Consider the following 12047-nt stretch of genomic DNA (forward strand, 5'->3'; position numbering starts at 1 on the left):
CTTTCAGTTGTTGTTCTCTTTCCAGTGCCATTTGAGAATTATTTTCTGTTCAGTTAGATGCACATTACACTTGTGTGACTACCTTTTTGTCCTGGTCAGTCTCAGTGTGATGTGCCACATGGAACTTCCAGAATGGTACTGTAGTAGAGGTAATAACTGTGTGTATCTGAGCTATACAGTTAAGACTGCAAATGATTTCTTGGCAATCATTTCCTTGGAATTGAAAGGATATTTGTTCCAGATTTTAGTAAGCAAATAAGATTTATCCCCCTTATAATTTTACATTGTTTAATCCATAACTAATTAGATTATCTTTTATTGGGTTAATAGTTATGGATAATTTTAACTGTCATGAAGAAATGCACCTACCTCCTACCTTGCTTTTTTCCTTCTTTCCTTCCTCCTCCCTTCCCTCCCTCCCTTTATTCCTTTATTCTTTTCTCCTTCTTCTCCTTCTTCTCCTTCTCCTCCTTCTCCTCCTCCTCCTCCTCCTTCTTCTTCTTTTCTCTCTCTCTCTCTCTCTCTCTCTCTCTCTCTCTCTCTCTCTCTCTCATCCCAACATATTTACTTCTTTTGTTGACACCATTTGCAAAAGTTGCCTTTCTGCATACTTTGATAGGCAGAGCCTCTGGTAACTGATCTCAAGTAGGAGGTTCTACATAAGTATTGAGTTACTGAGTTTGGCCAGGGTAGTCAAAACTTGTTTGTTGGTGGTGGTTGTTATTGTAGTAAATTCTATTCCCTTCTTTTCAAAATAAAGGATACAATCACTTAAACTTTTCCAATCAAGCTCCTCTTCTCCACAATGACATTTTTCATGCCTGGGGTGGGGGGTAAAGTGCTCTTTATTTTCCCTCTCCGCAGCGCATGGTCCCAGCTGTGTGGCTCCCTTCATGAATATGCATGAAATCAGATATGACATTGCCCTGCTCCCATTAATAATCTTGTCATCTGACTTGTGCTCCAGAAAGCTCCAGTCCATGGCTTCTCAGAGCAAATGTAGCCTGAAGAAAAACAAGACAAAACGAAACAAGACGAAAAGACCCTATCTTTTTGTTCATCTTTTTTATTTGATTGGGACAAGTATTCCAACCTTTGGGCATTCCTCGGAGGGGAACTGAAGAAGGGTGGAGGGAGAAGAGTGAGCAGGGCTGAGAAGAGAAGTCAGCCCTGTGTGAATGGCTGGGCTTGTTGGGAGCCTAAAGCGGTGGGTGTAATGGTATGCGAAGTGACCTTGAATATAGGCGCTGTGGGTAGCCCCAGCTTTTTTGTAAAAGAAGCATTTGCAGTGGAGGTTTGGGTTTCAGACTTCTCAGTCATCAATCATCTCAGCCCATTCTTCTCTTTGACAGCTCAGTACAAGGCCTGACATTTGACACCCAAGACCCTGGGACTTATGCACAGACACAAGCAGAGGCCCTGAGGGAGGGGAGGAGGGGAAGAAGGGAAGAGGGAAAAGAAGCTGCTTTTTTTTTTTTTTTAGATGCAGCAAACTGAGGAAGATACCAAACAAATTCTAACTGCCTCAGGAAATGATTCTGCAGGACAGTGTCACATTCAGTCCTATCTGCTGCCTTGTGATTGTGTGTGTGTGTGTGTGTGTGTGTGTGCGCGCGCGCGCGCGTGTGCGCGCGCACGCGCACACGCCATTCCAGTTGCTTAAAATAGCTCTTAGTGGACAGTTTGGGGCAAATATCTGATCCCGGCTGGCCACTTTCCATTTGCCCAGATTGAATTCAACCTCAGCATTCGAGGATGGATTGGCGGACACGGGGGTTATCACTTTCTGGACAATGGCTCATGACACTGTGACCTGAATGTCACTACATCATACTGTCACCTCAGAGGAAGGCCACCCTCAGGGTACTTTCCCTTTGGAAAATTGAAAAAAATATAAAAAGAAGGATAATAACTCAGGTTTTGGTATGAGCTCAGTGAATTTCGAGGTCAACTAATGCAAGTGTTTCAGGGATCAACTAATGGTAATTGGTGTTAAGAAGAATTAGGTAATTTATGGCTCTAACACTGAAAGAGTCTAAAAGGTTTACAGCATGCAAGTCCCGGGATTTCATGGGTGAAGGTCCAGGTGGCCCTGCCTCAAATCTCTATTCATCTAAGAGGAGTTAAACTGAGTGCCCAGTCCTGAGCACGTGAGTCCAAGTATGTGTAATTAAATTCTTACCCAAGTCTAAGACCTGACAGATCAATCGATCAAGAATTTTTTGACACTGACTATATGCCTAGCACTGTACTATTGTCATAGAAGATGCAAATAGCCTAAGAGATGATCCCAGCCCACACTGCCACTGTTGTTTATTTGGAAAGATAAAGCATATATTGATATGATCGTGCATAATAGGAGGGTAAAAACAAATTTATCCTGATATATCAACTAGGTTGTCTCTAGGATTGCTCAGCACATCCTTCATTCGGGAAGCACTGGAATCCCACACACAAACATGAGAAATCACATGGTTCTTCTTAGTATAAATGTGGAAAGATATTTGGGGATTGTTAAGGAATTATAAAAAGCCCTGTAAGAAAATTTAACAGGCTTCAAAAGATGGAAAAAAACATTGGGTGTCTTTCAGAAAAAAAAAATGCCCAGATAAAATACATACTATCAGCAATGAATGGGGCGGTAGCTAAATAGAAGTGTGCTTTGTTTTTCTTTTTGTTTCATTCCCAATAACCTTCATTGAACTTAAATAACTATTTAATGATAAATAAATGATAAAACATATTTCTAAAATAGGGATACTTAATGGCTATCTGTAGTCACATACTCCTTTCTTTCATTCTATAGTTTTTCTGTCAATGTAGGAAGTCTGGTAAGATCTGTCAATGATCTTTAAAAAGGTGGAAGTGTTGCATCCTCTAGGATTAGACTCTGAGCATGCGTGAGGGCATTTATAATAGGTGGGGTTCACCTTCTTTGCTCTATTACCTATGTTCTAGAATAGCACCAACGTTCTCTATGAACAATTTGTGAGTAACATTCCATCTTGTTCACTATCAGTGAGCTCCTTCAGGACCAGTCTCTGGCTTTTATTTTTTTTAAGAGAGATTACTCATTTTAATATCTCATATGGATAGATTCTTATTTTCAATGAAGAAAATCAATGTCCTATTGAAACATTTAGACATATGTCAATAAATTCTGCTTCTATTTTTTTTAAAAAAGCATCATCATTGTTGTTTTGGGAACTAACCTGTGCATGCACCTTTTGAACAATTCATATTTATTAATTTTGAACTTTGTTTTGTTATAACTGTTAACATTAACAAATATATTCCTCAGACTTTTCATAAAACTTGTCAGGAATGGACTTGTCTCTGACGAGCTCCATTCTTCCGTTGAAGTGTATCTAGTTTGGGGTTCTTCCATAGGCTTTGTTCTTTCTCCACATTTATTTTTTCTTTATTCACTATTTCTTTACATGCCTTTCTCACTCTCTTAGTTTCTTAGCCTGAAAGTGTTTCCTACTTTCAATGTTTCATAACAAAGTATAATCTATAATATACATGTTAAATTGTAGACAGTAAGTTCCTAAGCAAATTGTTTATTTTTGAGCAACAAGAAATTTGTTATATCTTGGTACTCCTTTGCATTAGGAGAAATTTGTTGTGCTTTGCTAGGTGTGTTTCTCCCCTCCCCCTTGGGAAACTTCACCCACTGCCTTCAAGGATTCTGGGTTCTGACCACGGACTCTCTTCTCTCTTTCAGTAGAGATGTACAAAATCTGCAATATTGCAAAATGAAAGGTCTTAATCTTGAGGGAAAGCCTTTGATCCATAACATAAGAGTTATGCTTAGCCATAAGCTGTCTGAAACAGGGCATTCTTCAGTTAGTGCAAAAGATCTGCAGTCGAAAGTTTGAAAATGTCACACACTGGAGATGATTAGTTTTCATATAAATAGAACAGTGTCATTGAAGGCCAACTCAAGAAGAGGACTTAGTTTAGTTTTGAAAGTTAGATATTTTCTAGTATTGCAAAAAAAGTAGATTTAAACATAATTTATGATGAATGCCATAATTGAAACATTTTCAAGGTATCTTAATCAGCTTAATCAGGTAAAGAATGTATTATTTCACTGAGGAGTTTGTGACTATTTTTCTTGTCTTGATTCACTGTGTGCCACAGAATAGAAGTGGAATTCAAAAGATGAGCCTGTGTTTCTAATCATGTTGCTATTTCCCATGTAGCTTCTTAGTCAGTTCCTTGGATTCTTCACACAAAAACGATAAAAGGTCATCAATTATAGGGACCTTATGTAAATACTGGGCTGCTTTGTGATTCTATTCTAGGCAACGTTTATATACATCTGCTCAAATAAATTAATTTTCTTGTCCCAAATGACTCATTTAGTGGAACTAGAAGTTCTCATGCCAATGCAAATAGAGAAGGAAAGAGAGGGCCCAGGGAAATTGGGAGGATGGAAATTCATTTTATCATCTACCAATTTATAAGAGCTGGCACATAATTTTTAAATGAAGAAACACTAAGCAAATATTTATACAGGTATGGAAGAGGGAGAGGGAGAGGGAGAGGGAGAGGGAGAGGGAGAGGGAGAGGGAGAATTAGGAAGCTTGCTTTCTTGTGTGGAATATAACCATCTTGAGGGTGTGGGAATGGATTCACATGGACCTCCATTTGAAGTCTTATTTGCCCTATTTTCTAGCTTGATGACACAATTCATTTTCTTTAAATGTTCAGAGCCACATTTTCCACATCTATAAAATCATAATAACAGTTTTTCAAACTGTGATAACTGGAAATGCTATTCCACAGTGTTTTCATCTTCTCTAAGTACTAGCCATCTCCACAGACATGAGACATAAGAAAGGGGATAAAGTAAGTCTTACAGACTGATCAGTGATGCTCCAGGTGAAGATGAGCCTGATAAATCCCTGAAACTCCACCTGGGCCCTAGAGTAATGGACACATGGGTTTTAACAACAGCTTTTTTCCTCCCAAGAAAATTTTTCACCAAACTTCTACCATGTCTCCAACAACCCCACTTAGGACGGGTCTCATTGATTGCCTGCTGCAGAATCCATATGGTCTTGTCTTTACTTATTCAATCCCAACAGATTTCCTCCCTTGGTTTTTGTAACCTCTATCTCTATTATCACTTGTCCTATTTTTGTGACATTGGTTGGAACTGTCACTTCTTTTTTTTTAATTTACATTTTAGTTTTTGGCAGACACAACATCTTTGTTTGTATGTGGTGCTGAGGATCGAACCCAGGCCTCACGCATGCCAGGCGAGCACGCTACCGCTTGAGCCACATCCCCAGCCCCAGAACTGTCACTTCTTGATTCCACCATCGCAGACCTTAATGCCAACTTTTAATATCAAGTGACATTTCTGGGCCTTTGCACATGTCCTTTCTCTGGTGTTGATGCTTGTCCCTTCCCTCCCTCTCATTCCCATAGTTTTCTTCAAGATTCAGTCTGTCTTTCTTCAACCAAGAATTCTTCCTGAACTATACTCACCTCCTTGGAACTGTTGCTTCACTTGTGTTCCCTACGTTCTAGGCAGAGTGGGCATGCTTGTGTTTTTGTCGCTTAGTATTTCTAGCCATTTATTAGAGCCTTATTTCTTTTCTACTCAGAGTGGAAACTCTTCAAGAGATGGCATTTTTAAACTTTTACTTCATATTAATTATATCACCTAGCAGAGTACCTTATATATGATGGAAGTTTTAATAATTGCTTCTGGAATAAAATTATGATTAATTAAATGCTACTACACATTCTCTATTAGCTAATTACTACTCTTTTGTATAAATTCCAATTTTTCTATCTCCCTTCTCTGGATGGATGGACTGATTGATTTGGATGTAAGTATTGATAGTCACCTATCCTTACTTTTAATTACATAATAGCAACACCCCTTGAAATAAATGTTCATTTTAATTGTTCTATTCCTTGGTCCTAGAATAGTCTTAGTACATATAGACTAAATGTAACATATTATTCATATAAACTAATTCAAGCAATTTACTATCAGTACTTCAAGTTTTACTTTCTCTTTTTAAAATTTCAGTGCTATAAATTTTCTGCATCATGAATCATGTCCAGCAAGACCTCAATTCAGTTTCAAGAAATAAAATGCAGACACACTATTTCATTTCTATTCTTAAAGTTCTTAAAACTGTATTGTTATTATGTAGATTCATGAGAGATTTGATTTCCATCCTCCTAAATAAAATAGGAGATTAATTGATTAATTTGCCCAAGATTGTGTGTTCCTTGATGATGTACACATCTAATCATAGGAAGAGCAAGCTCTACCTTACTGGATTAGGGTAAGGAAAGGAGATACTACATGGAGATACTTAAGAAAGGAGGATGTGGGGTGAGCATACGGTAGAGCAGAGGGTTAGAAGTATAAGCTCAGGAGCTCCAATGTGGAAATACCAATCCACCACTCCCTAGTTATGCAGGTTCTTTACCTCAGTTACATCATCTGAGAAATGGAAATAAAATGCAGCTTCCCAGGGTTATTGGGATGAACTGATGATGTATGGATGTAATGTGCTTTGATAGCATCCAGCACACTGTGGCTTCTTTACAAGCCCTGCTAGCTATTGTTTTTCATGATTGTTATTATGAATGAATTAGTTCATGTTTGCTGTGGGTTAGTCCACTCTGGGGCAAACCACAGCCAAGTTCATATTTCTTTGGCCGGCACCACCACCGGCATTCAGCCTATATGTTTCTTAAGTTACTTCTTTATGGGCTGAGTGTGAAGGAGAATGGCAAAGTGGAAGGCAGAAAAACAAAGCCCCTGAGCATTAAGCACAGTATATTCCCCACGCCTACTCTACGAGATTAAAGAGATGGATTTTCAAGCAGTTCTCCAGACTGACTAATTTATATGTATATCAAGGATTCAACTGGAGAATGTTTTTAAAAGGAGCTGGGGGAAAATAGGATGCTCTCACAGTCCCAGTGGTGTTGCCACGTTCATTTTACTAGCACGTTCATTCTTTAGTACTTTCATGGATTGACATGAGGGAGGAATTCGCATGTCATGGAAGATAACATCTTACTGTTGGCAAAGGACTCTATTCAGACATGCATGTTAGTGGGTTGATAACTTATTCGGTATTGCAGAGGACTCAAAGATAGACATTTCGCCTTTTATCTCCATCTCTGTGCTCCCTGCATACTAAAGATAGTGCAAAACAGCCAGATACATCTTAACTAACCCACGCAGAAAAGAGGGACTTTGGCTAGCCTGCTGCAAGGACTGCGAAGTTAAAGGAACAGGATGTCACACAGCCTAGTGACAAATGAATTAAACATGTTTATGGACCCAACTTGAGCTGTCAGTGAATGTAATTTTATAGTGCAAATCTGATGATAATTTGGCAAGAAGAGATGTAAAATAAATAGAACCTAAACATTTTGGCTTCTGTCTAACAGGGGTTGGGGATTGAAGAGTCTGATTGCAATGACGAAAAAGTATTTTAACTCTATTAACTCATAAATGAACATTTTTTTTTTATTAATTAACATCTATTTTAAAGTGAAGGAAGGAAAAATAAGAAGAAATTTAAACAATAGCTCCAATATGCATTGAAACACAGAAGATTCGAACTCCCTTTGTGATCTCAGACAGTTGAGCGTGCAGGTATAAGCTCAGGATAGATCTCTATGGATCTCTCCTCTCTGTAGCACCAATCACTGACAATTTATCATTTATTCAGATAGTATATTTTCTCTTTCATAATTACTTATGGATGATATGGAATGGAAACATTTAAGACTATGTGCAAAATACATTTCTAATGTACAAGCTAAAGTTGACCATGGAGACTTGGATCTAATTGCTATAGGTAAGGACAATCACCCTGACATTGATAAAATCAGAAAACATACTAAAAAGTAAGATTTATGGTATAAGTTTCCAACTGACTTTTGTATTTAGTTAGACTTTTTAGTATATTAATAATATAAAATGCTCACTATACAAATGGTAAATATATATTTTTGGAAAAAAATAAATGATGATCAGTGTTCCATTTAAAGTTCTCAGAAAGAGACTGGACAACAGGAAATAAGATGACAAAATATTATTCACTAGATTGTAAGATGTCAAGTAATTTTTATTTTGTTCTATTATTGTCCTAAATACTTCTAAATATACATTAACTTTAGATTTCTAAAATTAATATGTATTTTAAAAATATAAAATGTGTAACTGCTTTTTTCTTTGAGCTTTGTTTGTTATCACTCTTAGCATTAACAAATCTATTCCTCTGAGTTTTCATAAAACTTGTCAAGAATGGACTTGCCAAACAAACCCCCTTCTTCAATTGAAGTGTGCCTAGTTTGGGGTTTCACCATAGACTTTATGATCCCCTTAATATCCTCTCATGTTCCTTCTAAACATGTTAAAGATCAAAAACTACAGTTGAACAGTTTGCCCTATACAGAAACCATTGAAGAAAATATAGTGTTTTACATGGCCAAGAAGAACAAGTAAACTTTAAAACCTTCTCAGTAACCTGGTACAGTAGCACATGCCTATAATCTCAGTGGCTCAGGAGGCTGAGGCAGGAGGATCATGAGTTCAAAGCCAGCCTCAGCAAAAGCAAGGTGCTATGCAACTCAGTGAGACCCGTAGCTCAGTGGCTGAGTGCCACTGAGTTCAAGCCCTGGTAACTCCTTCACACCCCCTCCAGAAAAATAAAATCTCCACAGTCATCAGAACAGTAAAATGAACTGCAAAGTACTTATAACTTTAAAAAGGGGGGTCAGATTCTTTTGAATGAAATTTATAATTTAGTAGCTGTAATAGTCTTAGATATCACTGGTACATATAACTTAAAATATTACACACTCAGCAATATGCACTCTTTTCATACTCTTTAAAGGTTTGTCCATCTGTTTCTTCTGTAGCTTTAGGAAACACATAAGCCATGCCTTTCTTGCCTGATTCCCTCCCTTGATTTTACTTGGCTTTTATGAGAAGTTTGTACTCTTTGTTTACATGGTAAAAAGTGATGTGGAAAACAAGAAATTTATGTATTTGGTCAATATAGAGAACTTATCTGAAAAATTCTGACACCATGTGAAACACCTCCTTGTTTAGGTAACCTATGATAAGATAGAAAAGTTCACTTTGTCTTTCTCTCTCTCTATCACACACACACACACACACACACACACACACACACAGTTTTTTTTAGTTGTAGATGGACACAATACCTTTATTTTTATTTTTATGTGGTGCTGAGTATTGAACCCAGTGCCTCACACATGCTAGGCAAGTGCTCTCTACCTCTGACCCAAACCCCAGCCCTAGAACCCTCTCTCTTTTGATGACCAACTCCTCAGCTATAAACCTTCAATTATTTTTCAGATGAGCATAACATTCCTCTCCTGTCATCTTCCAGTCCTACAGTTAATGAGTTCTGATCAGTCAGAAATCCCATTAAAATCCATGAGTGCCAACATAATAATTGTTTAAAAATAAGTTATAGATGTAAACACATTTTTATATTAAGGTAAGTGCTTCAAAATATACATCCGTAATATTTTTATATAGGCTGCCATTGTACAGAAGTTATAACCTCCTATGAGAATGTCTGAGGTGCTTTGTCTTTGCATCCTACCTGGAATGATTTTGACTTTCAGCTGTCCTTCAAGAGCACCTGGGTTAGCACCTGTGACTTACAGCCACATCCACCCAAACTGAAATGAGTTGCACTACTCCAAAGAAAGGAGTTCATTTTCTACACAACACCTGCACATCTCTGTAAACTGTAAGAACTCTGGATGTTCACAGTCACCATGGCTTTTGAAGGAATCCAGGGTCACTTATAAACCCCAAGTTATGATTTGGATATGAGGTGTCCCCCAGAAACTCACACATGAGACAATGCAAAAAGGTTCAGAGGAGAAATGATTGGGTTATAAGAGTCCTAATTCAATCAGTGAATTAATCTCCTGAAAGGGATTAAATGAGTGATATTTGAAGTGGTAGAGTGTGGCTGGAGGAGGTGGGAATTGGGGCGTGGTTTTGGGATATTTATTTGTATCTGGCAAGTGGAGACTTCTTCCTCTGCTTCCTAATCATCAAATGAGCTGTTTCCCTCTGCATTCTTTGTTGAATGGAGCCTGCTGCCTATGGATTGAGACATCTGAAACCTTGAGCGCTCAAACTTTTCTTCCCAGCATTGTTCTGGTCAGATCTTTTAGTCACAGCAGTGAAAAAGATGATTAAAAAAGATCCCATGAGCAGGAACTTGCAGAAATAAAATAGAGCCAAATTGGGTGATCTGTCATTAGTGATTTGTTTATTTATAGTGACACTGGGTTAAAATCCTGGATCATTTGGTTTACTCAAACACATGAAAATACAATATTATTAATTCAAAAGTCAGCTGATTCAAAAAGAGTTGGTTAATAATCCTTGATCCAGCAAATTCTTTATTTTTTAAATTACTTTGTAAGACAATAGCACAGGCCTTCCTTCCAGCTCTTGGGGAGACTGACACAGGAAGACTGTGGGTTCGCAGCCAGTCCAGGCAATAGAGTGAGACCCACCCAGTCTCAACATGATGCTGTTAGTAGAGTTGATATTTTTAGTTTCTTCTTTAGAACAAATGTTAAAAATCCCTAAATATGTAAGTGTAACATTAGAAATTGTTCCCCTATGTACTTATTTCAATTTCATTAATCATTAAATCAGCTGTTTGTTTATATTTATAAATGCCTATTATTTGAATTTATTGAAATATACTAATCCGAGAGAAATCTCTTTTCCTAGATGAAGTACTTACAAATATCAATTATATGGGAAGTTCTTTGATGGTCCCAATACTATCCAAGAGCATTTCAGGTCTCTAGTTAGTGATGTCAAGATGAAAACAGCCCTGTGTTATGGTCAACTTCACGTCCAATGGATTGTGTCCATAAATTTACACTTTCCTAATACCTCTGGCTATAGATTTGAGCCTGACAAATGTGACACCATTGGAGGCCCATTAAAAATGTGGCCTGCATTAGATGTATCCATTAGGCAATACTTTACTCATTGACAGTATATTGTTTCTTGCCTTGTACGTCTTTTGTCTATGATGGAACAAGAAAACAAGCAAGTAATATTTGCATAAATTCTCATTTTCAGTAGATGTTAAGTATTGTTCAATAATGAAATATTGTAAAATGCTCTCATCTGCCAAGACAGTCCCATGACTTCAACTGCAAGTCTCTGGGTATAAATGGCTGCTGGGTATAAATCTCTAGCTGCCAAAATTTTAAATGATTTGTTTCAATTTAACTGCTCTAGTCCAGCAGCATCACATTCATTCCAGGAACTTTCACTTTTCTGCACCTTATTTCTGTGAACATTAAAACCCTGCCCTCACCACTCTCTTAGAATGTTTGCAACATCAGTTTCTCTCTCTCCCTTTCCTTCTTCTCACATGCCATGAGTTGCAAATTGGATCTGTTCTGTCTTCACAGTTCTTCTTTGTCCATCTTTTCTTTCTCTTCCCACTGCTGCCACATGTGTTTAAAGCTGTCAGTTTTAACTGTAGAGACATCAGTAACTTTCCAGTTGCTCTTCCCTCCCGCTGTCTCCCCTGACCTTACTCTACTTTAGCACTACTGCCAAATTAATATTTGCTTTAGCATTCTTTTCCTCCAAGAACCGTTTCAAATCTTCAGCAGTTCTCAAATCCAAGCTTTTTTAATAAACCCTATTAAATTGTCTTTAAACTTCTTTTCTACACACTTTTGCTTTTAGCTCTGATATAAAAAGAGCTCAGAAACAGCCACAACCTTACCCATCAGTGGGTCTAAGAATATGGCAATGAAAACTGCTGCCCTGAAATGTGAAAACAGAAAAGCATCAGAGTTCCCTCAATGGAGACCTGCTCACCAGGAGCAGACGCCCCCAAACACTTGGATGGTAAAGCTGATTAGTGGCTGGAGGCTAGGCATATGTTAGGATGAGGGGGAAAAATGATGGGAGACCATTCTCTTAGAATCCTCACACTTTTTGGGATTTAGTTCTAGGA

This window comes from Spermophilus citellus, assembly GCF_964194105.1.
Source record: "Spermophilus citellus genome assembly, chromosome: 4".
NCBI classification, from domain to species: Eukaryota; Metazoa; Chordata; class Mammalia; order Rodentia; family Sciuridae; genus Spermophilus; species Spermophilus citellus.